This window comes from Suncus etruscus, chromosome 14 (assembly GCF_024139225.1).
Source record: "Suncus etruscus isolate mSunEtr1 chromosome 14, mSunEtr1.pri.cur, whole genome shotgun sequence".
NCBI classification, from domain to species: domain Eukaryota; kingdom Metazoa; phylum Chordata; class Mammalia; order Eulipotyphla; family Soricidae; genus Suncus; species Suncus etruscus.
In genome coordinates, this window is record NC_064861.1 from 58,224,060 (window position 1) to 58,250,650 (window position 26,591).

The window sequence follows — 26,591 nt, forward strand, 5'->3', positions numbered from 1 at the left end:
TTATGGTAAGCACTTAGTAAGTTCTCTTTACATGGAAATGCAAGGTCTTACAAACAATTCTAATTGATATCTGTGTACTGTGATTAATCAAGGCTTATATTTATTATATTATAGTACATATTATAATATATTATATATTGTTAAAAGTACAAATATACGATGAGGAATGGTGGGATGTTATGCCACAAAAACACCATTTTTGAATTATCCTATTAAAATACTTGAACCAAATCACATGCTTATCTGAGTTATTTATTTGAATAAAATATATTTTGATTTCTAGATTCCTTAGTGTGGTTTTATTTATTTCAACTTTTTGTTCATCACATTTATTAATTATCTATTTCACCTTTATTTCCCATTAATTAGACTCTAAATATTAACTAGGCATCTGTGCTTTCACTTTGTTCCAGAGAAGGTGAAGAATTTTTAATTTAGAGCTCATCAAAACCTATATGCCACATATAGAAAATCTCTTTTATTTGTTGCTGAACTGTATAAGTAGCATGAGTCACTCATGCGTGTTTAAATGTAGATACAGATATAGTTCTTTGGAGCCATTACTATGTAAACTAATAACATTGTAATGTCTATTGACTTAGAGTCCATTGCTTCTGGTCAAAACCATTTCATAGTGCATGTTTGTTCCACAACAGCCAATATTTTCATTTATTCTTCCACTAAATGCCAACTTTATCCAAGAATGATTTTGAAATAAAGAAAATGACTAAAGACATGCCAAGACACTACCCTGACTGGTAATTTCTGACTTAGATTGATTCTATTATAACTGAAAAAAAAGGGGGGGGCCTGAAAGATAGTACAGAGTTAAAGGCCAAAGCTGATTTTATCCTTGGCACTGAATATAGTCATCAGAGAACCATCAGGAGTGAATCCTGCATACAGAATCAGGATTAATCTTTGAGCATTGAGCCAAAGTAAGCTCACACTCTATCAGGGTTTGGTGCAAACCTGTGTTTTTCACCAATAAAATAATAGAATAGTTTGTGAGCTATGATTGATAATATAAGGAATTTATTTTTTTCAGAAGAACCTGCCTTTATTAATAAATACAATGACAGTTTTTCTACACAACATAATATCACAGAAATTATGGCAAGATATAATCAAATATTTAGTATGAAATTAGGAATTATGGGATGGGAATTCTGCAATCATTCTCGGACTGTTGGGCTTATTAGTAAAAGAGTGTAGATGCACTGTGTCAGCTCACAAAAAACTTACAAGGAAGTGACTGCCTATTTATTTATATTTGGTACTTACATTTTCTAATAGAAGTTCTGAATAAAGAACTTTAAGATCCTTAAAGAACTAATTAAATTAATTGCTTTTCCATTACTTAAAGTGTACAGAGTAAGAAATAAATGTGTTTTGTAAAGTGAAATTTGAATGCTTTGGTATTTAGTATCAAAGGAAGGCAAAGAAATAAAATCTTGTCCCCTGGGTATTTTATAAGTCAGACAGTCCCTTATTTAAATCCATAAAATAAGTCAGCACTTTTTATACCAACTTCAGAATGGAGACAAATGACACAATAAGAAATGACATTTCTTTAAAATGGATCCTTAAATTTAGATATGTCAGTGTCTAAAATCAAAGTGCAGTTCCTTTACATAGGCTAACAGCATCTCTCCCATTTGGAATCTATAATAATGGTATTTTAAGGTTAGATAGGAATTTCTTTTAGTATTAACTAGGTTGAGAGAAAAAAATATACATATATATGTGTATTTCTTCAGTTATACACACATGCACACATATATAGATTCCTTTAATAAGTATAATGTCAATGGAAATCTTAAAGCCACAACCACAAATTAAATGTATACAGCAGATAGAAAAACATGTGAAATGTATGAAGATACATAAACAGTGCAATGGGGCCTTTCTCTCCTAAAGAACACATGTACCAGTCAATTATCGCCATAGAAAAAAATGAGTCCATTGTTGTCAGATGTCATTTTTCCCCCACAGGAAGCCAAAAATATAGGTTTTTTTTATGATATCAATGGACAAGTAATGCATATTTACAAGACTGCACAGTCAAAACAGATTCTATTGAATTTTGATAAGCACATTGAAGAATATACACATGCAGCCAAGCCTTTTTGACAAGTATAATTACCACATATAAGTGATTTTAACTAAGCTATTTATGAAACATTTAAACAATATTTCCCAAAAATATATTGATTGTTGTATTAGAGCATTCAAATTATGTTTAAAATAATTACTGTCAATATTTATATATCTTGTCTCTTATAAAAGAGGCACAGCTAGAATTATTTTTAAGTATAGGTTGTATAAATTTTATACACAGAAATTCATGGGTTTATTTTATGAGACACATTAAATAGTTTCTAGTTATATTCATAATAGTTAATATATCATCTGAGTAGAATAGTATGATTTCTAACTTTTCATTTTTATTGGCAAATATATATTTTTTAATTTTACATCTGAAAGACTATGCAAAATGAATCCAAAGTACTCAGATATAATTTTTCCTTGTCTTTTTTCCTTCTTCTTCCCTTTTCTCTTCTAATTATTTTTCACTGTCTTGCCTGGTAGTATTGGATATGTTTTAATTTAAAATTAATTAACATACATGGTATATCTTTACTCTTTGACACATATTCATTTTCTAATAAAATCATTTTCTTATATAACTATAGATTTATTAAAATAAAGTTATACTGATACAATTTTATCATCTAGTCTACAGGCATTAATTAAATGATGCAGGTGCCTGCAACTGCTTTAATTGAATAATGCAAATGAATCTAGTCAAATTGGGTTACATAAGGTGAATTTAATTACCATAATATTTATGTTATTTCTTTAATATCTGTCTTTGTTCTGATCTCAATATTTTTATGAATATAGGAATTTAAAAATTTTGTTTGTTTGCTTGTTTTGTTTTTACATTATGCTTTAATTTTTACATTATGCCTGTTGGAGCTCATGGCTTATTCCTGGCTCTGAGCTCAGGGATCACTTCTGGAAGGCTCAGGGGACAATATGGCATGCCAGGGATTAAACTTTTATTCTTTAAATATAAATTATCTATCTATAATGGTGTCTTTGTATCTGCTGTCTATGAAGCTCATAAATTAAATTTAGTATATGTATATGTTCATGTATTAAAATATACCTTACATTATACACAGTGCACAAAAGTGTACATATTATATATAAATATATATTTCTAATTTCGATAGAAATTAGGTAGTATGGAATTACATATACATATTTGATCTAGTACCTCGTATTAAACAGATCATATTCGGGGGCCATTAAGATAGTGTTTGACTCTAGTACTACCGTCAAAACCAAAAGGCATCCTCAAAAACCCAAATTTATCTGGAGGCCCTCTAAAGTCCAAGTGATCCTTTGTAACACAGAGATCAAGCAACAATACATTCTTGGACCTTACTATTCAACAATCTGGCCCAAATGTCCACCAATTGCCAGGAGTAAGTGTTCCCCACTTGCCAAGTGCCCCGAGAAGCATGTGAGGTACCACTACCAAAGAGAATAGTCAACAACTTAGTGAGAAGTAACAATTCCACATATGAAATAAGTCTACTGTCTCTAAACTTTCAAATTTAAAGAACAAATTTTTAAAATCATCCAATTATGAAATGCCAATTTTAGCTGTGTAGTAATAAATTTATACCTAATATCTTCCCAGTTTAAAATCTCTGATGACTTTGTTTACATATTTGTTTAGATTACTAGCCTTTTCAAAAATAAAACAATGACCAACAAACTTTGGATCTTATTAATCCTCAATATAATTTGCTTTTTTATTCTATTTAATTTTACTCAACATTTTGTTTTCCCTATATATACTTTGAAATTAGCTTGCTAGACTTTACTATTTTTTGATGCATAGCTTATTAAATTTTTCTTTTGTAACATATGGGAAACATATAATATTTCTGTAAATAGAGCTGTCAAAAAGTGAAATTGTTTATATATATTCTTTATTATTCAAGTTAAAATATAAACTATTTTAATTTACTCATTGTTTTCACTACTTTATGATTCCAGTGGTGATACAATGAATTTTTAAATAATACCATGAAAATGTATTACCCAATGAAGCAACATTAATTTTATATTTTATAGGTGAATTTCCACCAAATTGTACTATTGATAATAATATTTCTCAAACATTTTGAAATTTTTTCTATGACCAAATACACTGGTGTTAACTTTACAAATGTTTTATAAAAGCTTGACAATGTTTATTTAGCTGTTATTGGATGCTGTGCTCTTTAGCTACAAGTAAAAAAATATCTAATTATATTATTTGTTTATTTTATATTTTACATGTTTTTATCAAGATTTGCTATTGACTTTTCACATGCATTATTAAAATATCAATTGTAACGTGTTCCTTATTACTTTTATCACTTTTGGTTTAAATATTTTAAAACCATATAAGAGTAATTAAAGAATATATTTAGATTCATAATTCATCATTATTAAGCAATCACTACTACTCTTAACAGTTTAACTTTCATTTTTTCTATTACTAGTTTTGCATTAATTTGTTGATAGCTATTACTTCCACAGATACTATTATTCTAATTTAATCCTGCTTGCCAATATTTTTTACTTCAGGTTTTTTTTTTTTTTTTTTTTTTTTTGGTTTTTGGGCCACACCCAGTAACACTCAGGGGTTACTCCTGGCTATGTGCTCAGAAGTTGCTCCTGGCTCGGGGGACCATATGGGACACCGGGGGATCGAACCGCGGTCCGTCCAAGGCTAGCGCAGGCAAGGCAGGCACCTTACAACAACCAAGTATTTTTTCACCATGACCAAAGAAGAATCACACAATAACTAAATTAAGGTTAGCCATATGGCATTAAGCATTATGAATCATGCACAAATTATCAATAAACATGTTGGTCACAATGCTCTATATGGGTTACTAATCTCATACTGTGTCTTACCTAAAACGAACAGCACAAGTATCTCCCCAACTTACATTATTTGATTAAATCAATACACATATAATTTCTACATACATTAAATTTCTCATCTATTTGCCAAGTGATAACAAATAAAATGTGAACTTAAAACTTGTATATGTCAGATAAAATTTGATGAAACCGTTGTTTGAAAATTATGGTGCTTTTTTAAAATAGGTTATCTAAGAAACCATGACAAAAAGATACAAAGGCACATGAACACACATTTTCCTATCTGTAAATCTTTGGCAATGTTTTGTTTTGTTTTTCCGAGTTTTTAAACACATGAATTAACACTGAATGTGATTTCTGTAAAAGTGAAAATTGAATTCCCACTGGGGAGTATGTTTATCTTTCATATCAATCCTCAGCTTTTAAAATGGAATGTTAACTTCATTTTGGGGTGCACCAAAGGTGTGAGTGTCTGTGTGTATGCACACTACATTTCAAAATATTAGACGAATTGAGCAATCCAGCTTTGTGCTAGGATTGGTGTTATTCTTTTTGTTTTTAAAGACAAGACTGTTCTACAAACTAGTTCTTATTTGTTCTTTCTCTTTTCCTTCATTCTTTCTATTCTGAGAGACTGGGTAAATGCCCAGCACCTGCAAAAATTTAATCTGTAATTTTGGTTTGTGTTTATATTACGACAGACAGAGACAGAAAAGATGGCAGATATAAAAATTCTACATTCTGTGGCCCTCAAGCAAGTGATCTTTCACCAATTGGGATCGAAACACTCTCCCATTTCTTCAAGGTTCAAGGTATAGTTCTTCCTCCTTCCTTCCTTCCTTCCTTCCTTCCTTCCTTCCTTCCTTCCTTCCTTCCTTCCTTCCTTCCTTCCTTCCTTCCTTCCTTCCTTCCTTATTTTTTCTTCCTTTCTCCTTTATTTTTCTTCCTTCCTTATTTTCTTTCTTTCTTTCTTTCTTTCTTTCTTTCTTTCTTTCTTTCTTTCTTTCTTTCTTTCTTTCTTTCTTTCTTTCTTTCTTTCTTTCTTTCTTTCTTTCTTTCTTTCTTTCTTTCTTTCTCTTCTTTCTTTCTCTCTCTTCTTTCTTTCTCTCTCTTTCTTTCTTTCTTTCTTTCTTTCTTTCTTTCTTTCTTTCTTTCTTTCTTTCTTTCTTTCTTTCTTTCTTTCTCTCTCTCTTTCTTTCTTTCTCTCTCTCTTTCTTTCTTTCTTACTTTATTTCTTCCTCTTTCTTTCTTTCTTTCTTTCTTTCTTTCTTTCTTTCTTTCTTTCTTTCTTTCTTTCTTTCTTTCTTTCTTTCTTTCTTTCTTTCTTCCTTCCTTCCTTCCTTCCTTTCTTCTTCTTTCCTTCTTTCTCTTTCTTTCTTACTTTCTTTTATTTCTTTCCTCCTTTTATATCTTTTTATCTTCCTCTTTCTTTCTTTCTTTCTTTCTTTCTTTCTTTCTTTCTTTCTTTCTTTCTTTCTTTCTTTCTTTCTTTCTTTCTTTCTTTCTTTCTTTCTTTCTTTCTTTCTTCCTTCCTTCCTTCCTTTCTTCCTTCCTTCCTTCTTTCCTCCTTTCTTTCTTTCTTTCTTTCTTTCTTTCTTTCTTTCTTTCTTTCTTTCTTTCTTTCTTTCTTTCTTTCTTTCTTTCTTTCTTTCTTTCTTTCTTTCTTTCTTCTTTCTTTTTTCTTTCTTTCTTTCTTTCTTTCTTTCTTTCTTTCTTTCTTTCTCTTTCATTCTTTTTTCTCCACATTGAATCATTTTAAAAAATTTCCACCAAGTATATTACTTTCAGTGATCCACTTATTCTGCCATGAGTGGCATATGCAGTGAGAGTGGAAAGAAATTGTAGTTGTTAGTTGAGAGGGATAGAAGCACTGATATCAAGTAGCCCAGATCATAACTACACTCACAATTTGGTGTCATATACTGTTATATAATCAAAAAGGGTTTTCTTGTCAGTTTAAAAGGAATAATATAAGGAGATTGTAAATAACATTGCAATAAAATATGAAATTAATGTTTTTGTTGACTTCTGTTAAAGCCATCATATATATATATATATATGAAAGTTTTATAGGGATAAAGCCAAATGAGAGTCCCCAGTGGATCTGGAGAGATGATACAAAGTAGGATGCTTGCTTTGCAGATAGTCAGTTAGGATTTCTTTGCCACTACCCCTTATAGTTCCCAGAGCACTACCAAGTATGACTCCTGAGCACAGTACCAGGATTAAGTACTGAGAACCACTCAGTGTGGTTCCTCACAAAAAAATAACAAATAAAAACAAGTTTTCAATAGTTAAGGCAAAAATAAAAAAAATAAATTTGTTTCTGGAGCAGGATCAATACACAACGCTTTGCCCACACATGGCTGACTAAGGAACAACACTGGTGTGATCCCTCCCCTGAAAAAATGGGCAGGATGTGTGTGTTTTAATAATAGAATAAATAAATAAATAAATAAATGGGTAATAAGGGAAATAAGATGGGCATAATTTGCCACTTCTTATATGTATGTGCATTATGTGCAGAGTGCCTTCTTAGGGAAGGAGTTAAATAGAAGATTTCAGAAGAAAAGAGAAATATGACAGTGGAGAAATATACAGTGGAGAAATATGACATCCTACTTTATTAAAGATTACCATCAATGGTAATAAATCATGTATCAACATGTACCTTGATGTGTTATTAAATGGTACTTACTTTTGTGATATTTATCTCACAAATCAATACTTCTATTACTCACAAGGAAACACATCCTGATGGACAGCCTACAGAATATTTGACCAATACTCAAAATTCAAGGTAATCAATAATCAAGGAGCTTCTGAGAAACTGTGAGCCCAGATATGTCTGAGATCACATTATAAATGCATTTAGTGTGTTTTTCTAGGTGGAGTTTTAAAACAGAAAGGGTTGTAAGTAAAAAAAAGAAAAAGAACATTTGAATAATGTATAGATTTTAGTAAATATATGAATATTGTCTCAATAATCACAGACAAGATGCATTAATATAGATTAGTAGTGAAGATCAATACTTGAGTTTGTGGGATGCCTATATGCTTTTCGATATTTTACAAGTATAAAATTTCAAAATGTTAAGCTAATATGGAAAAGTGGGCAGATTACTACTATTAATGTAATATACTTTCTTTAAAAATTAATTTTCGGGGACCCGGAGAGATAGCACAGCGCGTTTGCCTTGCAAGCAGCCGATCCAGGACCAAAGGTGGTTGGTTCGAATCCCAGTGTCCCATATGGTTCCCCGTGCCTGCCAGGAGCTGTTTCTGAGCAGACAGGCAGGAGTAACCCCTGAGCACCGCCGGGTGTGGCCCAAAAACCAAAATAAATAAATAAATAAATAAATAAATAAATAAATAAATAAATAAATAAATTTTCGGGGCCGGCAAGGTGGCGCTAGAGGTAAGGTGTCTGCCTTGCAAGCGCTAGCCAAGGAAGACTGCAATTCAATCCCCCGGCAGAATCCAATATGGTCCCTCCAAGCCAGGGGCAATTTTTGAGCGCTTAGCCAGAAGTAACCCCTGAGCATCAAATGGGTGTGGCCCGAAAACAAAACAAAACAAAACAAACAAAAAAAAAAAACAAAAAAATTAATTTTTCATATTTTTAAAAAGTTTAACTATATATTGAAACAGTGATACCTCGTTGCTAGGATTTTACTCTCGAAATTTGAAACAAATTACTTGAAAATGCCTAGTATATGTCTGCCACTTTATATTTATATTTTCAATGAATCTATTCAAATATTCAGCAGAACCCAAATATTTTATATTTGTGTCCTTTAAATTATAACACTCATAATCCTTACAGAAAATAGTCTACTTTAAAAGTGCTCTCTTTTAACCTTTCAAATTTGTTCCTGCTTAGTTGTTTTCCATATATATGAACAAATTGCCTTTATTAGACAGCTTTTCCCCCTTTTTATTATTTACACACATAATCTTTTTCTCTAATTTTTAAAATTTTTTCAACTTCTCATATGTAAATTTATTTTTAAGATTACATTACTATTTGCATACTGTGAGTGATGGCCAGTTTTCTTATTCATTGATTTAAATTGAAATTCCCTTCTAGTCAGAACAACCATAGTTGCCAACAAGTATTTCACATTCAAGTATATTTCCTTGTTAGATGATATAGATTTTTCCCATTACATGGCACTTAAATCTGTTTATTTAAGATAATGTTTGCTTGCATGGATATACATTTCTGAATTCCTTAATTTTTTCACCATTCTGCTTATTTCTTCTGTTTTTTTATTTCTGTACATAATACTCAAACCTCATTCCTATTTATTTCACATTTTTTTATTTTTATATAATTTTATTTTTCAATTTCTTACATTTGCCAAACTTAGTTTTTTTATTTTAATTTAAATTTAATTTATTTTTTATTTAAACAACTTTATTACATACATGATTGTGTTTGGGTTGCAGTTTTATTATTTTACATTCTGTCATCGTTCTGATTTAAAAAAATATCTTTAAAGTATTGTTCCTATGTCTTATGATGTCATTCAATGCTAGTTCTGTGTGAAATATATTTCTTCTAAAAACTATTTAACAGGATAAAGTTATAAAATTTAAGATAAGAATAATAAATGGGGAATATCCCACTCCAATTTTTATTCACCACAGTAAGTAGGTTATTAAATAAAAAATAATTGAGAAAACTGGAGACATAGTACCACAATGAGGGTTCATGCCTTGTTAGTGGCTAATCTGGGTTTGATTCCTGGCACACCATATAGTCTTTGGAGCCCTCCAGGTGTGAACCCTGAGTAGAGTCAGGAGTAAGACCTGAGTCCAAGTAGGTGTAGCCCCAAAACGCAAAATAAATAAAATTTTAAAAAGAAATTAAAGGTGATATTTTAATTTGCTGGGCATGTAGTATATTATTAAGAAAAATAAGAATTGTAATAGAATTACAAACAGAAATCTGGAATTTAGAGAAAGTGGAGAAGTAATACTAATGTAAGAATAAAAGTATATGAATTTTATCACATCCACTCCATATGCCCAAAGAGATGTAAAAACACAAAGATGTCTGTAGGTGTTTGTTGGTTCATAAGTGAGATATTCAAATCATATGCTTTATAATGCATAAATTCACTCTAGACATAACTTTATTTATAATATAATAAATATGTACAATTTAGCAATTTCAAAAATTGAACCATTTATATCTAGATTCCATAAGAGATAATGTCACACACTTCCTATGAAAATCAGCTCAAATCGTCTTATGTCTGTGTTAAATATAATGAAATTTCTTAATTTCTTAGTAAAATGAAATGTAATTTCTTCAAACTAAACAATTTCCATATAATAAGTTTGACTGGCTGTCTCTCCAGATACTATTAACAATTCTCCATCTGTTAGGCTCAGTGAAAGGGAGATCTCTGCTATGAAACTAAGAATGCCAAGAAAGGGAGAGAGGAAATAGGGAGGGATATTGATATGGTGGGTTGGATGTAGCATAAGGTCATTGGTGGAGGGTCATGTGCATATTGCTGGGACTGAGGTGATGTAACTTTTTACAGAAAAACCACAATCATCAACACTGTTATAAGAATTTTACTCAAACTATATTACATGTATATATATATGGATACATATATATATATTTAATGTATACCAAGGGTCTGTGGGGTATTTTTAGAAAAGGATCTTGAAGAAATGCCAACACTGATGATAGATACAGAATTAGAATATTGTTCGCCTAAAAGTCTGCTATTAATTATGCTGGTAATCATGGTGTCTAAATAAGAAAAAAATTAAGCTCTTCGTTTCATAACCACAACTTTCAGTTACATAATTTTATTTTGATTACAGTAGTCATACATCTTATAATAAAACAAGTTATCTTTCAAGGTAAATAATTATAAGTTTATTGACTTTTTATAATCAAAACTCAATGTCTTACAGAATGGATTTATTATACTTTCTTTAAAAATGCCCTGCTTATTGAAACCATTTTTTTCCTCTAAAGTTCTTACTGTCCCAGTTAGTCCTTTTATAACTTGAATTAATTGCAATGCCAATTATTTTCCATGATGCTCTCATTTACTTTTCATCAAAGGGTCATGAAAGAGACTGGAAACAATAGTTGGACTATTAGCTATTAGCTAAACAATTGCTGAATAATAGCTGGAATAAGACAACTACTATAAATATATAAAATATTATCATTTTAACCAATGAATTCAAATATATCCTAATTAATATGCCCCTAATATATTTCTGTAATTATGAAAAACATATTTGATAATCAATAAAACTTTGATAAAAAACTTAAATTGACTAAAAAAGAGCTTTAGCATATAGGGCATACATATATAATAAGGCTACAAAGCAGATAATTTGTACACAAATATATTTATACATACACTTAAATATACATACATATATTTTAATATACAGTCTGAAGTCCAGTGTTAGAAATATAAATAGTTTTTTGTTCCATTTTTTAAATGTTGATTAATATTTATTTGAAAATAAACAGACAAGGGTCTATTATAGTATATAATTATATTTCTATGAAGTGCTAGAATAGGCAAAATTGTTCCTGCTGATAGAAATATAAAGCAATTGGGCCCGGAGAGATAGCACAGCTGCGTTTGCCTTGCAAGCAGCCAATCCAGGACCAAAGGTGGTTGGTTCAAATCCCGGTGTCCCATATGGTCCCCCCCACCCCCATGCCTGCCAGGAGCTAAGCTATTTCTGAGCAGACAGCCAGGAGTAACCCCTGAGCACCGCCGGGTGTGGCCCAAAAAACAACAACAACAACAACAAAAAAAGAAATATAAAGCAATTACCTTTGGAAAGGGCATTTTCAATGACAGGAAAGATAATAAAGTACTATCTGGAGTTCAGGAAAGTATTTTGGATATTTATCCTGGTAGTAGTTTCGTGAGTGTACATTATTGTAAAAACCCGTTATCTTCTAATATATATTCATTTAATTTTTGTTTTGTTTTGTTTTGAGTAAGGGGCAGCTGCTGGTGATCAATAATTACTTCTGACTTACTGTTGGTAGTCTCTTCAGGAAGTGCTCAGGTTGTCATGCAATGAGAGGAATTAAACCTGAGTCTTATACATAAAAAACATGCCCTTAGGCCTTTTAGGCTGTCTTCCTCTCTGACAATTGTGTTGAATGTGTTTTTAACAAATATAGTTAGCTGAATTGGATTTATAAGGAAGGCATCATTAAAATTAATTCAAGGAAAAAACATCAACCAAAGGAAAATATTAAACATTGAATTTAATTTAAAAATTAATGTATTAATTTTAAAATCTTTCTTTAAAAAGGCAGACAAAAGCCTGATATGGCACATAATATGCATATTATGAATGTATTTAATTCAGTAGTAGACTCTTCTTTTTTTGATTATTTGTCCTACTTCAGATGTTTTCTGTTCTTTCTGATATGCACACATTTGTTTATGTTTGCATTTAGGTCAATGTTTCTATTAATCTCAAAAACAATTATGAGATTCAGAGTAAAAATAACAAGAATCATGTAGTCCAACTGTAAGTCTATGAGACATTGTTTTAATTCACTTTACATGTCATATCCTTGGGCAGCAAACTCATCAGACATTGTTATAATTAACAACTTGATTATCATTACAAGAAAACAGCAGGGGGATGAAGTATTCTCCAAGTGTAGAAAGCCGACCATGGGTAGAACTATGTGCCAAGCACAAAAAATGAATGTTTTATGAGTATAATAGCAACTTCCTTGCTGTCTTCATATTCAATGATCTGAAACCCTCACCAGAGAGATCCAAACAACAGCCTAGGTCACTCACATGCAGGATTCAGACTTACGGTGTACAGATTCAAAGACTGCTTTTCACTAACCAATATTGCTTTTCTGAAACAATTTGTTCTGCCTAAAAATCATGTGAGAGGGACCGGAGAGATAGCATGGAGATAAGGCATTTGCCTTGCATGCAGAAGGTCGGTGGTTCAAATCCTGACATCCCATATGGTCCCCTGAGCCTGCCAGGAGCCATTTTCTGAGCATAGAACCAGGAGTAACCTCTGAATGCTTCTGGGTGTGACCCCAAAACAAACAACAAATAAAATCATGTGAGAGTCTGCCTCCAATTTATTAGTGGGATCCTATGTTATATAATGGTTCTGAATCATATTAATGATTTATAAACACCTATTCCATATATGCACATTTCTCAGTGAGAATTATATATTTAATAGATACTTAAGCAAACAGGAATCATCTATGCCTCCCACAAAGATTTATTGGCTTTAAAAACTATATGATTATAGCTTAAAAAAGGAGGACGATAGATGCTCTATTAACTAAACAAACTTAGTGCTTGTATTAAATAAAACTGCCAGGTTATCGTTTAAAATAGCATTTTAAAAGTGCTAGTCTACAGTAGTTTTTCAAGAGGAATGTTAAATAGATAATATTTTTCAAATGGACTTTTACCTACTTAGTAAAATATCATCCTTAAGGACGATCATCCTTAAGTTTGTCAGGTAGAAGAATATTAATCCATTTCTGCCTCATTTGCTTTCCTCAAGAGTTATTCAATGAAAATAAATAATTCACCTAAATTGTCACAGACTGAAATTCAGAATCTTCACTCACTCCAAGACATGAATTTAAGTAGTAACAGCATAATTACCTGCTAATTGTTCTGTGATTACATTTACCTTCAGCTGTCACAACTTTAAAAGGGACCCTAATTGCAGTTCAAATAATAGTGTTTCTCCATCATGTTATCTTCAGCTTAACTGCTATCCAGAATAAAGGTATTTAATTTCTTTGTAACATGATCATCTCCTTCTGGACATTAAATAATTGTAAAAAAGAAGCAGATATTAATGAGGAAAGCTGATATTTGTACTTGTCCAAAGGCAAATTTATCAAAAGGCACAAGTAATGTATTCGTATAAAAAGACATTCTAAAATTACAGATCTAATTGCCAGCTTGTTTTGATCTTTTCTTTGTCTGAAGCCCAATTGGCGACAGAAATCTTTTTTGGAGTAATGGTAATTGGAACAGCATGGATAACTGGCAAGCACAACTAATATTGTTTATAACTATCAATATGCCAATGCCATCTTAATGAGACAACTGTTAGCCAGAGGGAATAAGGATAAAGTTACCAAATGGAGGGGAAAACTCTAAGTACTTTTTAGGCCATTTAAACAGGTCTGCATTTTTTTTCTACCACACTTTTATTGGGGGTGGGGGCACAGCCAACAGGTCTCAGGGCTTTCTCCGGGCTCTCTACTCAGGGACCACTCCTGGTATTCTCGTAGGACCATATGGGATGCTGGAGATAAAATCCAAATTGGTCACATGCACGGCAAGTATCCTACCAACTGTACTATTTTTCAGCCCTATCCATTGAACCTTACTTTCTTAAATTAAACATTAAAAAAAAAAATAAAATAAAAGTGTTGGGACCAGAGCGGTGGCGCAAGCAGTAAGGCGTCTGTCTGCCTTGTTCTTGCTAAACCTAGGACAGACTGCAGTTCGATCCCCGGGCATCCCACATGGTTCCCTAGCCAGGAGCGATTTCTGAGCGCATAGCCAGGAGTAACCCCTCAGCGTCACCAGGTGTGGCCCCAAAACCAAACAAACAAACAAAAAAGAGTTATTAGATGCTCTTTTTTAATTATTTTTTGTGGTGATTAGTCTGCTTTATAAGTCTTCCAAGAGACTCTCTGGTCCTATATCCAGCTTCACTGAAATCAGTGGTGCTGCATCTCCTAGATGCGGAAAAGCCTTAAAAATGAAAAAGAAAAAAAGAAAAAAAAAAGTCTGTGACTATGGACAACTTTGGGATCTGAAGTAAATTTTTACTACCCACTGAGCCTTAGTCCTTCCTTAGCCTGAGTTTCCTGAGAGAGGAAGGAACCTCAGTTAACAAGTCTGTTGGAAAGATCTCAGCTTTTCTAAACAGAAGGTGGGTGGGAGATTGGTCTATTTTGGGACCAGTATGTTAAAAAAGTAGTGATAACACTTCAGCCAAAGCTTCGGGTGGTAGCTGATATTAGCAACGGGTCCTTGAGAAATGTGAATTTAGAACTCAAACTTGAGACTGCATGATAATTATGTGGCCTCTCTTTTCTAGAAAGAGAAACAATAATAACAACTTTGTGCTGTGCTCTAGAACAAAAACATGAGAGATAGAGGGGGGAGGGAGGGAGAGGGGGAGAGAGAGAGGGATGGAGGGAGTGGGAGAGGGAGAGAGGGAGGGAGAGAGGGAGAGAGGGAGGAAGAGAGGGCAAGAGGGAGGGAAGGAGATTTAGAATTTATTTCACAAGTCCATAACAATAAATACTAGAAGCTATGTGAAGTGATTTTGTAAACAGCTGCATAACTATAGCCAATGTATTTACCCTTCTGAAATTACTTTATGAAAATACCTTTCTCAAAAGAAAGGTGGAGATAATGAGCACAAATGCAAAATATTTAGAACTGAATGGGATCATGTGAATTAACTACTTAGAATACAAAGTCCCTCTATTAAGATATTGGAATGTTAATATTAAACTAGTTTTCTGTTCTAAATGCCTAGTGTCAAGACATGTCAAAACTAATTATCTCAGTATTCTGAATCCTTTTTTTTTTTTTTTTTTTTTTTTTGGTTTTTGGGCCACACCCGGTGACGCTCAGGGGTTACTCCTGGCTATGTGTTCAGAAGTTGCTCCTGGCTTGGGGGACCATATGGGACACCGGGGGATCGAACCGCGGTCCATCCAAGGCTAGCGCAGGCAAGGCAGGCACCTTACCTTTAGCGCCACCGCCCGGCCCATGAATCCTTTTTTTATACATCTAAATATTTTGAGTAGATTTTATTATATTTCATGTATATATGCATGTACGTATGTGCTGTGTATATTTTATTTTAAATGCAGAGCTTAGTATTTTTCCCACAAGTGTACATAAGCACTGTATCCTAATGGACATATGGACCTATTTCTGAACTACATTTGCCAAAAAAAAGCTAGTACTTGATGAAATTTTTTTCCAATTAGTTTATAATATATGAGATAGTATATACCAAGTTTCAGGGTCTTTTTATTTTTCTAATAACATAATTAAGATAATTTTTAAATACCAAATAGAAACAACTAGCAGTTTTGTGCCTGAGTCTTTTCATTTGTCATAGATTTGACAAGAGTATCCATTTTTTGCACATATTTATATTCCTTGGAATTCTGAGTATTCCATAATTGAAATGTACCTCTCAGTTTTTATTCATGTAACTATGAATATTTGCATTTATTTTAGTTTAAAATAGACACAATGATACTTAAACTTTCATTCTTCTGCCTCTTCATGTGAAAAATCTTTTAGAATCAAACAAATTTACCTCCTATTCTTGAAAATCAATACATGTGTCTGGGCAGCAAACACAGAATTTCATTTCAAGTTTTGCCAACTCCTTGACCCTTGGTTTTCACTCATTGCTCCCTGGATTCCAAATGAAAAGCTCACTTCTAAAATTTTGCAGGTCATTTTTTGAGTAATCAGGCAAGTATTCATTTTTGTCTTATATAAGACTAGAATTAAACTGTGTTTTTAGAGAATTTGAAATGATGGGCTTCCAAGGAGTAAAGTCATTTATTAAAGTAATCATGGTAAAACACATATATAGATATAAGTAGAGTATCCTTCAGAGAATAAATTGCTGTGAGTTTCTGTAAAGTCTGTTATGATGGCAATGTATAAACAGAAATGACAGTTGAAATTAACCCTACCCTCACACAATAAGTTTGTAATGTGATAATTGATGTAACTTGACCTCAAGTCCTACAATCTAAAAAAGGAAGGACAAAACTTAGCACCAATAATTAAGCATAGTGGTTTGAGTACATGTCCTCTGTCATATATTAATAATTGTAAAATAGATTTAAAAAGTCAAATGCAGGGACTGTCCATAAGAAACTTGGAATTCCCAGGTGCTTTTAAATTGCAGGAAAAAATTTACATTGAGATATTTTTAAAAAATGTGCTAAATGTCAATTTTAGCACCATTGGGTCATTTTCAATTCACTTTCTTTAGGATTTATTAAGTTTATTTTCTTCAAAAAATATGACATGATATGAATATACTGCCTAGAAAAATAAATATATATTTAATTCATTATGGCATTTAAAAAATGTGTCTCTTGGGGAGTAAGGCATCTGCCTTGCTTGTGCTAGCCTAGGAAGGACCACGGTTCGATCCCCTGGTGTCCTATATGGTTCCCCAAGCCAGGAGTGATTTCTGAGCTCATTGCCAAGAGTAACCACTGAGCGTCATAGACTGTGGCTCCAAACAAAACAAAACACAACAAAACAAAAATGTGTCTCTTTCCACTACAACCCTGACAGAATAACTGTGGGATTACATGTATGAATAAATATCTGCAAATATTTCACCAATGTTGCAGTTGAGACATAAATAACCAGCCCTTTTAAGTTCAAAGTAAGAAGTTATCTTCACAATTTTAGCTGGGTAGAAGATTATAGATAGAACAGAAAAAATAAACTTAAATAGGGAAAGATCAACTGGATTTTAGAAGTGAGCAAAGTTTGGCAGAATGGGTCATAAATAAAACAAAATATTTTCTACAGATAAAAACCATGATGTAAAATATGAACAAGTGGCAATGTATTTAAGAAGCTGTGAGTTTCAAAATGTAACCAGGATAAATTTTCATGTAAGAAGTAGTTGAGGTTTAAACGAACTGTAAGTAAGAAAGGCAGACTAAGAGGTATCTGAGGGATAAATTCCAGGCATGGCACAGGTTATTGCTTTTAAAGGAGATGTTGTGAGTATATTTGAATATTTATTATAATGTAGTGAACTCATTTAAAATAGTCTCATTTGTTCTTCAATGCTGAAGATGAAAGTGGAATAGATATAATCAATTTTAATTAGAAACCTTTCCAGAGATATTGATTTTTCAAAGGTAAGCAGTTATCTATTATAGTTAGAATTCTTAGGGCCAGAGAGATAGTGCAGCAGTAGGGCATATTTGCCTTGCAGGCAGATGACCTGGGATGAACTTGTTTCGATTTCCATCCCATATGATTCCCCAGCTTGCCAGGAGCAATTTCTGAGTACAGAGCCAGAAGTAACCCCTTAGTGCCGCTGGGTGTGGGCAAAAATCAATTAACTAATTAATTAATTAATTAATTAAAAATAACTCTAGAGATAGCATGGAGATAAGGCGTTAGCTTTGCATGCAGAAGGACAGTGGTTCAAATCGTAGCATCCCATATGGTCCCCCTAGCCTGCCAGGAGCCATTTCTGACTGTAGAGCCAGGAGTAACCCCTGAGTGATGCCAAGTGTGACCCTCCCCCCCAAAAAAAGAACTCTAACATAATGTTTTTATTTTCGTTTTCGTTTTGTTTTTCAGTTTTTCTTGGTCTTTGAAATACAGCATTATGATAAAGAAAGAAAAAAATAAATCATGCTAATAATGATATTAAAGTCCAAGTTTGCTCGTTAATTTTATGGGTTACTTTTTCTATAATATATTAGTTACATATTGGATCAAGCTATATTTAAGGTCAAATAAGTGACTTTTGGATTTGCAATCACAGAATAAATTCCATTCCAGACACAGCATAAAAAGTATATCTATAAGATAATGAAGTTATGCCAACTTTCATATGTTTGTTGTAATTGTTCAGTTTTGTAAAATGATCATATTACTCTGAATGCATGATTATAATACAAAGTAACCACACTATCTATAACTTTCTTTCTTTCTTCTTTTTTTCTTTCTTCTTTCCTCTTCCTTCCTTCGTCCTTCCTTCCTTCCTTCTTTCTTCTCTCTTTCTTCTTTCTTTCTTTCTTTCTTCTTTCTTCTCTTTCTTTCTTTCTTTCTTTCTTTCTTTCTTTCTTTCTTTCTTCTCTCTTTCTTTCTTTCTTTCTTTCTTTCTTTTCTTTCTTCCTTCCTTCCTTCCTTTCCTTCCTTCCTTCCTTCTTTCCTCCTTTCTTTCTTTTTCTTTCTTTCTTTCTTTTCTTTTCTTTCTTTCTTCTTTCTTTCTTTCTTTCTTTTCTTTCTTTCTTTCTTTCTTTCTTTCTTCTTTCTTTCTTTCTTTCTTTTCTTTCTTTCTTTCTTTCTTTCTTTCTTTCTTTCTTTCTTTCTTTCTTTCTTCCTTCCTTCCTTTCTTTTTTCTTCCTTCCTTTCTTTCATTTTTTTCTTTTCTTTTTTTTTTTTTGGGGGGGGGGTTGGATACATCCGGGCTTACTCCTAGCTCTAGGTTCAGAAAACAATCCTGACAAGCTTGGGGGACCATAAGAGATGCCAGGATTTGAACCACTGTCTCCTGGGTTGACTGTGTGGAAGGCAAACGCAATGCGCTACCATTGTGCTATCTCACCAGCCCCTTCCCTCTTTTTTTATACACATATATTAACCTAATGAAAACTATAATATAGTACACAATTATTTCTTAGGCAATACCTTGAGGCAATTGTCACAATATATTGGGAAGGTGACAATTGTAGCTTTTGTGTTTGCCTGTTCAGAGTCTCTCATTACCAGACTGTAGATATATTTCAGCGGGTACAGCTTGCACACAATCAACCTGTGTTTGATCCCCGGCATCCTTATAGTCCCCAGAGTATCTCCAAGCATAATTCCTGAGTGAAAAGCCAGGACTACTCCTCAGCATCTCTGGGTGTGGCAAAAATAAATAAAAACAAAACAGTAACAATGACCATAAAAGAGTCTCACTACCAAAACATGGCTGATGACATGGAATGCTACTTCCTGTGAAAGCTGTCTACTCCTCCTCCGGTCTGCTTCATTTTCTTTTCTTACTGACTTTAAATGTTCTGGTGCATTTCTCAAACAAAAAGAATATGGGGATATTAAAAAATGAACCCAGATAGCCTCTTTTTTATTCTAAATAATAATAATAATAAAAATAGTAAAACATAATTGAAAATAGAAAATATAATTCTCTGTATAATTCTATGTATAATATAATATAATCTTTGTATAATTCCATGTACTTCCTACAAATTTAATATTTCAATTTACTGATAAATAATATTAAAGTAGGAAGGAAGGAAGGAAGGAAGGAAGGAAGGAAGGAAGGAAGGAAGGAAGGAAGGAAGGAAAGGAAGGAAGGAAGGAAGGACAGAAGGAAGGAAGGAAGGAAGGAAGGAAGGAAGGAAGGAAGGAAGGAAGGAAGAAAGGAAGGAAGGAAGGAAGGAAGGAAGGAAGGAAGGAAGGAAGGAGCAAAGGAAGGATTCTAAATATTTTCATGCTTTATGGTAATTTATTTAATTTAATCATTTGTACCTTAGTTATATAAGAGAATAAAAATAATCTTCAAAAATTTACTTACCAATTTTATAATTTTTGGATGAGGGAATATCATGAGTGTTTCAAATATTAACAAGAAAACACACATCCATGCTCATGTGCACATACATATCAAATAGTTAATATATACATATACACCATGACTTCTTTATGTATTCAAATGTCTTTGAACATTCCCTTTAATTCCTCTACCAGGATGGTACTTCAATAAAGTTAGCACTTCAATGACTTGTACTATGCATTGCAGTGAAATGAAAATAGGTGTTCATACACCTTTTTTGAACTACTGCTTTAGTGTTCTTGGAAAAATGCTAAAACAAGGAATTGTTGGCTCAATTAGAATTTTTTTCCATAGAGACTAATCAATTAGAATTATTTTCCATAGAGACTAATCCAAATACATTCTCAGAAATATATCCATTTTGCAATGCAACTTAAACAATGCTGTTTAATTTTTTTAAATGTTGTGTGTTTACGTATACCAGTCTCATTGCTACTTTAATTTGTGTTTCTATGATAAAATTGACAGTTATTTTTTATATATACCTACTACTGACAGGCCATGTCCTCTTTAGGAAAATGTCTGTTCATGTCCTCTTCCAATTTTTTTTTATTTATTTTTTTTAGTTTTTGGGCCACAGTAGGTGATGCTCAGGGGTTACTGGCTATATGCTGAGACATCACTCCTGGCTTGGGGACCATATCGGAAGCCAGGGGATCAAACCTCTGTCCATCGTCGGCTAGCATGTGCAAGGCAGATGCCTTACCCCTGTGCCACTGCTCCGGCCCCACCTCTCCTAATTTTTTAATGGAATTATTTTCACCCATTAAATAGGGTATCTTATATCTTAACTATATGTTGTCTTTTTAACATGCAAAAATTTTTTAGCTTGCTATAGTCCCACTTGTTTATTTTTGTATCTTTTCCAATGGAGAAGAATCATTGAAAACACCTCTAAGGTTTATGCCCTGGTCTTTACTTGATGATTTTAATCCACTCTTCATGAATTAATATTTGAATATGATGTAAAATAACTATTCAGTTTCTTTATTTATTCTTTTCTTTTTTATATGCTATCTTGATTTTTTAATGCTATGCAGTTTTTACAACCATTTGTTAAAGATCCATTCCTTAATCCATTTCATATGAAGCATATTTTTGTACTTAGGATAATAATTAATTAGTCAAACAACATTTTTTTGTTAATTTTTCCTTTATATTTTCTGGACATAACATTAAAAAGATGCAATCTCTACTCTCTCAGAGGATAAGAAATAACCTGTTAGAATAAACAAGTCAAAATAAGCACATAAAGAAATACATAATAAACATAACTTAAAAATATATGAAAAACTTTAAAGTGTAAAGACAAAAACATCAGCATTTATCTTGACATTTAGGTAGATATCAATTAATTACCATACAATATTAGAGAGTAATGGCAAACTTTAAATCAAATGAAGAAGTGGAATAATATAATAGATTTGGTTAGACCACCTTCATTTTAGCCAATTATTTTAATTTTAACAGCACAGTGTTGAAGACATCTGAATAAATTCTGAACATTCAGAAGAAAATGCTGTCAATTATATTGAGGGGTAAATAAGATAAAGGAACTTAACGTTTTTCAAAATTTATAGAAAACTCTATATCTATGTTTACTTACACAAAGTTATATTGGAATGTTAAAAAAGTAACACATTAATTTTGCATAGTAAAGAAATACAGAAACATATCATTGGATAATTTCTATTTTATTTTATGAAACAGTTCAATTTATAGTATAGATTAGAAAACTATCAAATAGTTATTATTATTTAATATAATATTTAGTAGGTTGATATGTAACAGTTATTCCAAAGATTTACTCTTCATTATTTCACTTACCAAATACTTCATTGAGAAACTATAATATACAAGATACTATAGTAGAAATATGACAATAATAAAGAATAAAACATCCTACTTATACCCTGTATGTATAGGAGATAAGCCAAACATTAAACATGTTATGATGATCTGCATGCAAAATAAGGAAAAATAGGATTATTTTGGTACTAAACTCTAAGTAGTATGGAGGTAAAGTACAGGTTAAAAGGATGAAAATATAGTACCTTTGGTAGGGCACTTGCCTTGAACAGAGCTGACCTGGGTTAATAATTATGAATTCAAAAACAAGGAGGGTATTTAAAGAAATATGTAAAGAGAAATATGGAGATTTGGTTTTTATTAACTAATCATAAATTATTCTCAAAAACCAATTTTAGGGCTGTTATAAAATTTTATTTTAGAGTGTGGGTCTTCCATTATCAAATTTGTGACTCTTAGTATTTTCTGTGAAATGTAAAAAGGCAACTCCAAAGTCCTTAAATTTTCTACCTGTTATTTCAAGTCAAGTTTTAGAATTATCTGATAAATCCCAGAAAAATTCCTAAACCTTCAAATTGTATTCTACCTATATTAATTGATACGAAAAAAGGGTCAAGAATATTCACCATCAAAGATAGCCTACATATTTGAGTTTGTTACTAAATTCTAGTCTCCTCATACAGAAATTGAGAGAACTCTTCAGAAAGAGAAACACACACACACACACACACACACACACACACACACACACACACCCTGATGTACTGAAAGATGTTTTGCTAAAAAAAATCATTGAATTATTGTTTGAGAACAAAGGTATTTTTAGCTGATAAGATATGGAGAGTAGAACCATGAGAAGAAAAGAGAAAAATAAAAAGGGTTAAAGTAAAGAAGAAAGCATGAAAGCAAGAAAGCAAGAAAGCATGAAAGCAAGAAAGCATGAAAGCAAGAAAGAAAGAAAGCAAGAAAGCAAGAAAGAAAGAAAAAAAGAAAGAAAGAAAGAAAGAAAGAAAGAAAGAAAGAAAGAAAGAAAGAAAGAAAAGAAAGAAGAAAGAAGAAAGAAAGAAAGAAAGAAAGAAAGAAGAAGAAAGAAAGAAAGAAAGAAAGAAAGAAAGAAAGAAAGAAAGAAAGAAAGAAAAAGAAAGAAGAAGAAAGAACGAAAGAAAGAAAGAAAGAAGAAAAAGAGAAAGGAAAGAGAGAGGGAGAGAAAGGGAGAGAAGGAAGGAAGGAAGGAAGGAAGGAAGGAAGGAAGGAAGGAAGGAAGGAAGGAAGGAAGGAAGGAAGGAAGGAAGGAAGGAAGGAAGGAAGGAAGAAAAGGCAATCATAGAAAAGAACAGAGCACCTCCCAATAACCAAGATCCACTCTACAAACTAATTAATACTGTGGATAAATTTATCATCCTCACAGGATAGTAATTTTTGTTAAATTACATTAAATTCCTTTTTACATAAATCCCCAACTTTTATAACCTTTCTTTTAAATTATTTTAAACATTTAAATATACTATCTCCTCAGATTTTGTTCTAAAGTATAAATTGGTAAATAAAACAAATAAAATATGAAATGGTTCTTTTCTGCCATTTACTTGCAAGCTAAAATTTCAAAGCCAAAAGAATTCTTGTCCTTGATAACTGAAATACTGCCATTAGCTCTTTAAAGAAAATAATTTTGCTGAGTGATATATTTGCCAATCATCTTTCAGTCTCTAAAAACACTGGCAACCCTTGAGCCATCAGTAGGAATGTCCCAAAAGTAAAAGGAATAAAGTCGATATTTCTCTAAGGTCACCATCTGGATGAGTCAAGTCCTTGGCTGCATACCTAGGAGATATGGAAAATAGAATTAACAAAGGAATCCAGGACCTCACGTCCTTAGATTCTTTGCACCATGTGGGCAATTTCCACTTAGTAATACCTAGGCAGATGTTATAGGAACAGATGGTAAACTCAGGGGAAGTGTGCTGTCGTTGAGAGAGCAAGGACTTCAAAGACAGAGGGACCAAGGTTCAAATCTTAGGTTTTCCATTCTCACTTGATCTGATGATTTAGTTATTAAAAAAAAAATAACACCTTAATTCTTATAACTATTACATGCAGCAATTAGTGAATAATACATAAAGTGCCTTTCCAGCTAAATGAGATCATATATGTGAAGTGATTTGTACACAATAAAAATGAGATTAAAATGTTCTTTTTTCCTCCCTTTTGATCCCTCTAAGATGTCTTTTGGGAAAGCCTAAACAGAACATTATATAAGGGGAGAAGGAAAGTAATGAAGTAGAAGGTTACATAAACTCATTTTATCATTCGTCCCAAGATATCTTGCTAAAAGCTAATGAAAGAGAATTACATTTCAAGAACATACAGGCTCCCAACTGTAGCTATCATCCTTTATCTTTTTCTATCTAAAATAACTTCCCTCAGGATATTTTAAGAATATATATGATGGCTTTTCTAGTTTCCTCACTCAGATAACACATCCTCATTCACCTTTACAATCAAGGGCAGACAATCAATAAGCAACTGGTATGAACAATCCTTTCTAAAGCCATATTATATATTATGCACTAGGGAGAAAGAATTAATTGTTATAATTAGAAATCATCTTAACTGAACACTTACCATGTCCCAATCACTATCCAAGTAACTCTACCAATGTAATATTTTTCAGAAGAAACTTCCCAAAAAAATCACCTAGGTATTTTACACTACATTTGTAAGAAAAAGCATTTACAAGATACAGAGAGCAAGATTTTGAAAGATCAGCAGGTTAAATGAGAGTTATATAGAGTGAGTGCGATAAAATGTTATTTCTGATTAACCCCCCCCAAAAAAAGAAAAGGAGAATTTAAAAAGAATCGTTAAATAATTGTAGTAGGTTCAATATTATGAAAGTATAATAACACATTTGAAATATGTTTCTTATCAAAATATTGAGAAGTCGATTGTATTTGTATGAGAGCGCTCACTCCCTTTGGAATCTATATGAATTTTTGTGAATAAAAATTATGTTTTAGGAGCCTGATCAGTGGTGCAGCAGTAGGTGTTTGCCTTGCATGTGGTTGACACATGATGAACCAAGATTCGATCTCCCACGTCCCATATGGTCCCCCAAGCCAGGAGCTATTTCTGAGTGCAGAACCAGGAGTAACCCCAGAGCATCACCAGGTGTGGCCCCAAAACCACATATACATATATGTTTTATATACATATAAAACACTCACATATATATATACATACACATATATATGTTATAGGGCCCACAGAGATAGTTCAGAGTGTCATGTACTTTGTTTGCATGTGACTTCCTCTTGGCTGAACTTGGTTCCATCCCTGGCAACCCATATGATCTTCTGGGCCCTATCATGAGCTGAGCACAGAGCTAGCAATAAGCATCTTCAAAATCAATTCCAAAACAAACAAAATAGTGTTTTAGATATAAGTGGTTTGAATATAAGCACATATATTATATAATTTATATACTTATATATTTTTACAATATTAGGCATGAATATGCTTTTGAAATATATCTTTCTAATTCTATAATATAGCTCTCTACTGTAAAGATAATTTTCCTGCCACAAAATTTATTTTAATCTTGTATCAAATATTGAATTTCCAATGGCATCAGAGGAGACTTAGATAATTAAAATCCAAAATTTCTGTAGCACTTACTAAAAATATGTGCTTGGAGCATTCACACTATTGTTATAAAGTTTATTCTTAGATGATTGAACAAAAATATTCTAAAATTGGGGGACTGGTTGGAAGGAAGAAGTTCACAAATATATTCTAAATTATTTCAAGAGTCAATATTTCTAAATGAGCTAACCTTTTGGGTTGGTTTAGGTTATCAGTAAAGCTACATAAAAAATCCTCTACTTATTTTTTCATGTGGCAAAACATTTTATAATATATGAAATCATTTTTCATTATTTGGTGATATTCCACTTTAACGGTTCTGTTAGCTGTATAAAGCAAATCTTGTTTTTGTCCTGCTATTATTAGAATTGAATATGTAAAGAATTGGATATGGTCTCACTTTGGATAATAACTCCAGAAATTTGGGAAATCAGAGCTGCAGGTCATATTTCACCTCACATATCTGGAAAGAGGTTTATGGAAAATAGCAAGGAGAAGATTTTAAGACAGCAGGTAGTTGTAGGTCAATTAAGAACAGGTAAACATATAATAGAGAGTTCAAGAAGCTCCACTGATAATGTGCAGCACCATTTGCTTAATTGTAATGTGTCTAAAATCAGTTAGAGTTTGGCCTTTCTTCTATGGGCATTATAGATTTTTTGGCATGCACACTAGTAATAACTATGGAAGATCTTGTTATAAGAATGTTCATGGAATTCTGGCATCATTGTTCTTTCCAAAGTACAGCATGAGTCATCAACAAAAAGCTTGCCAAGATTACA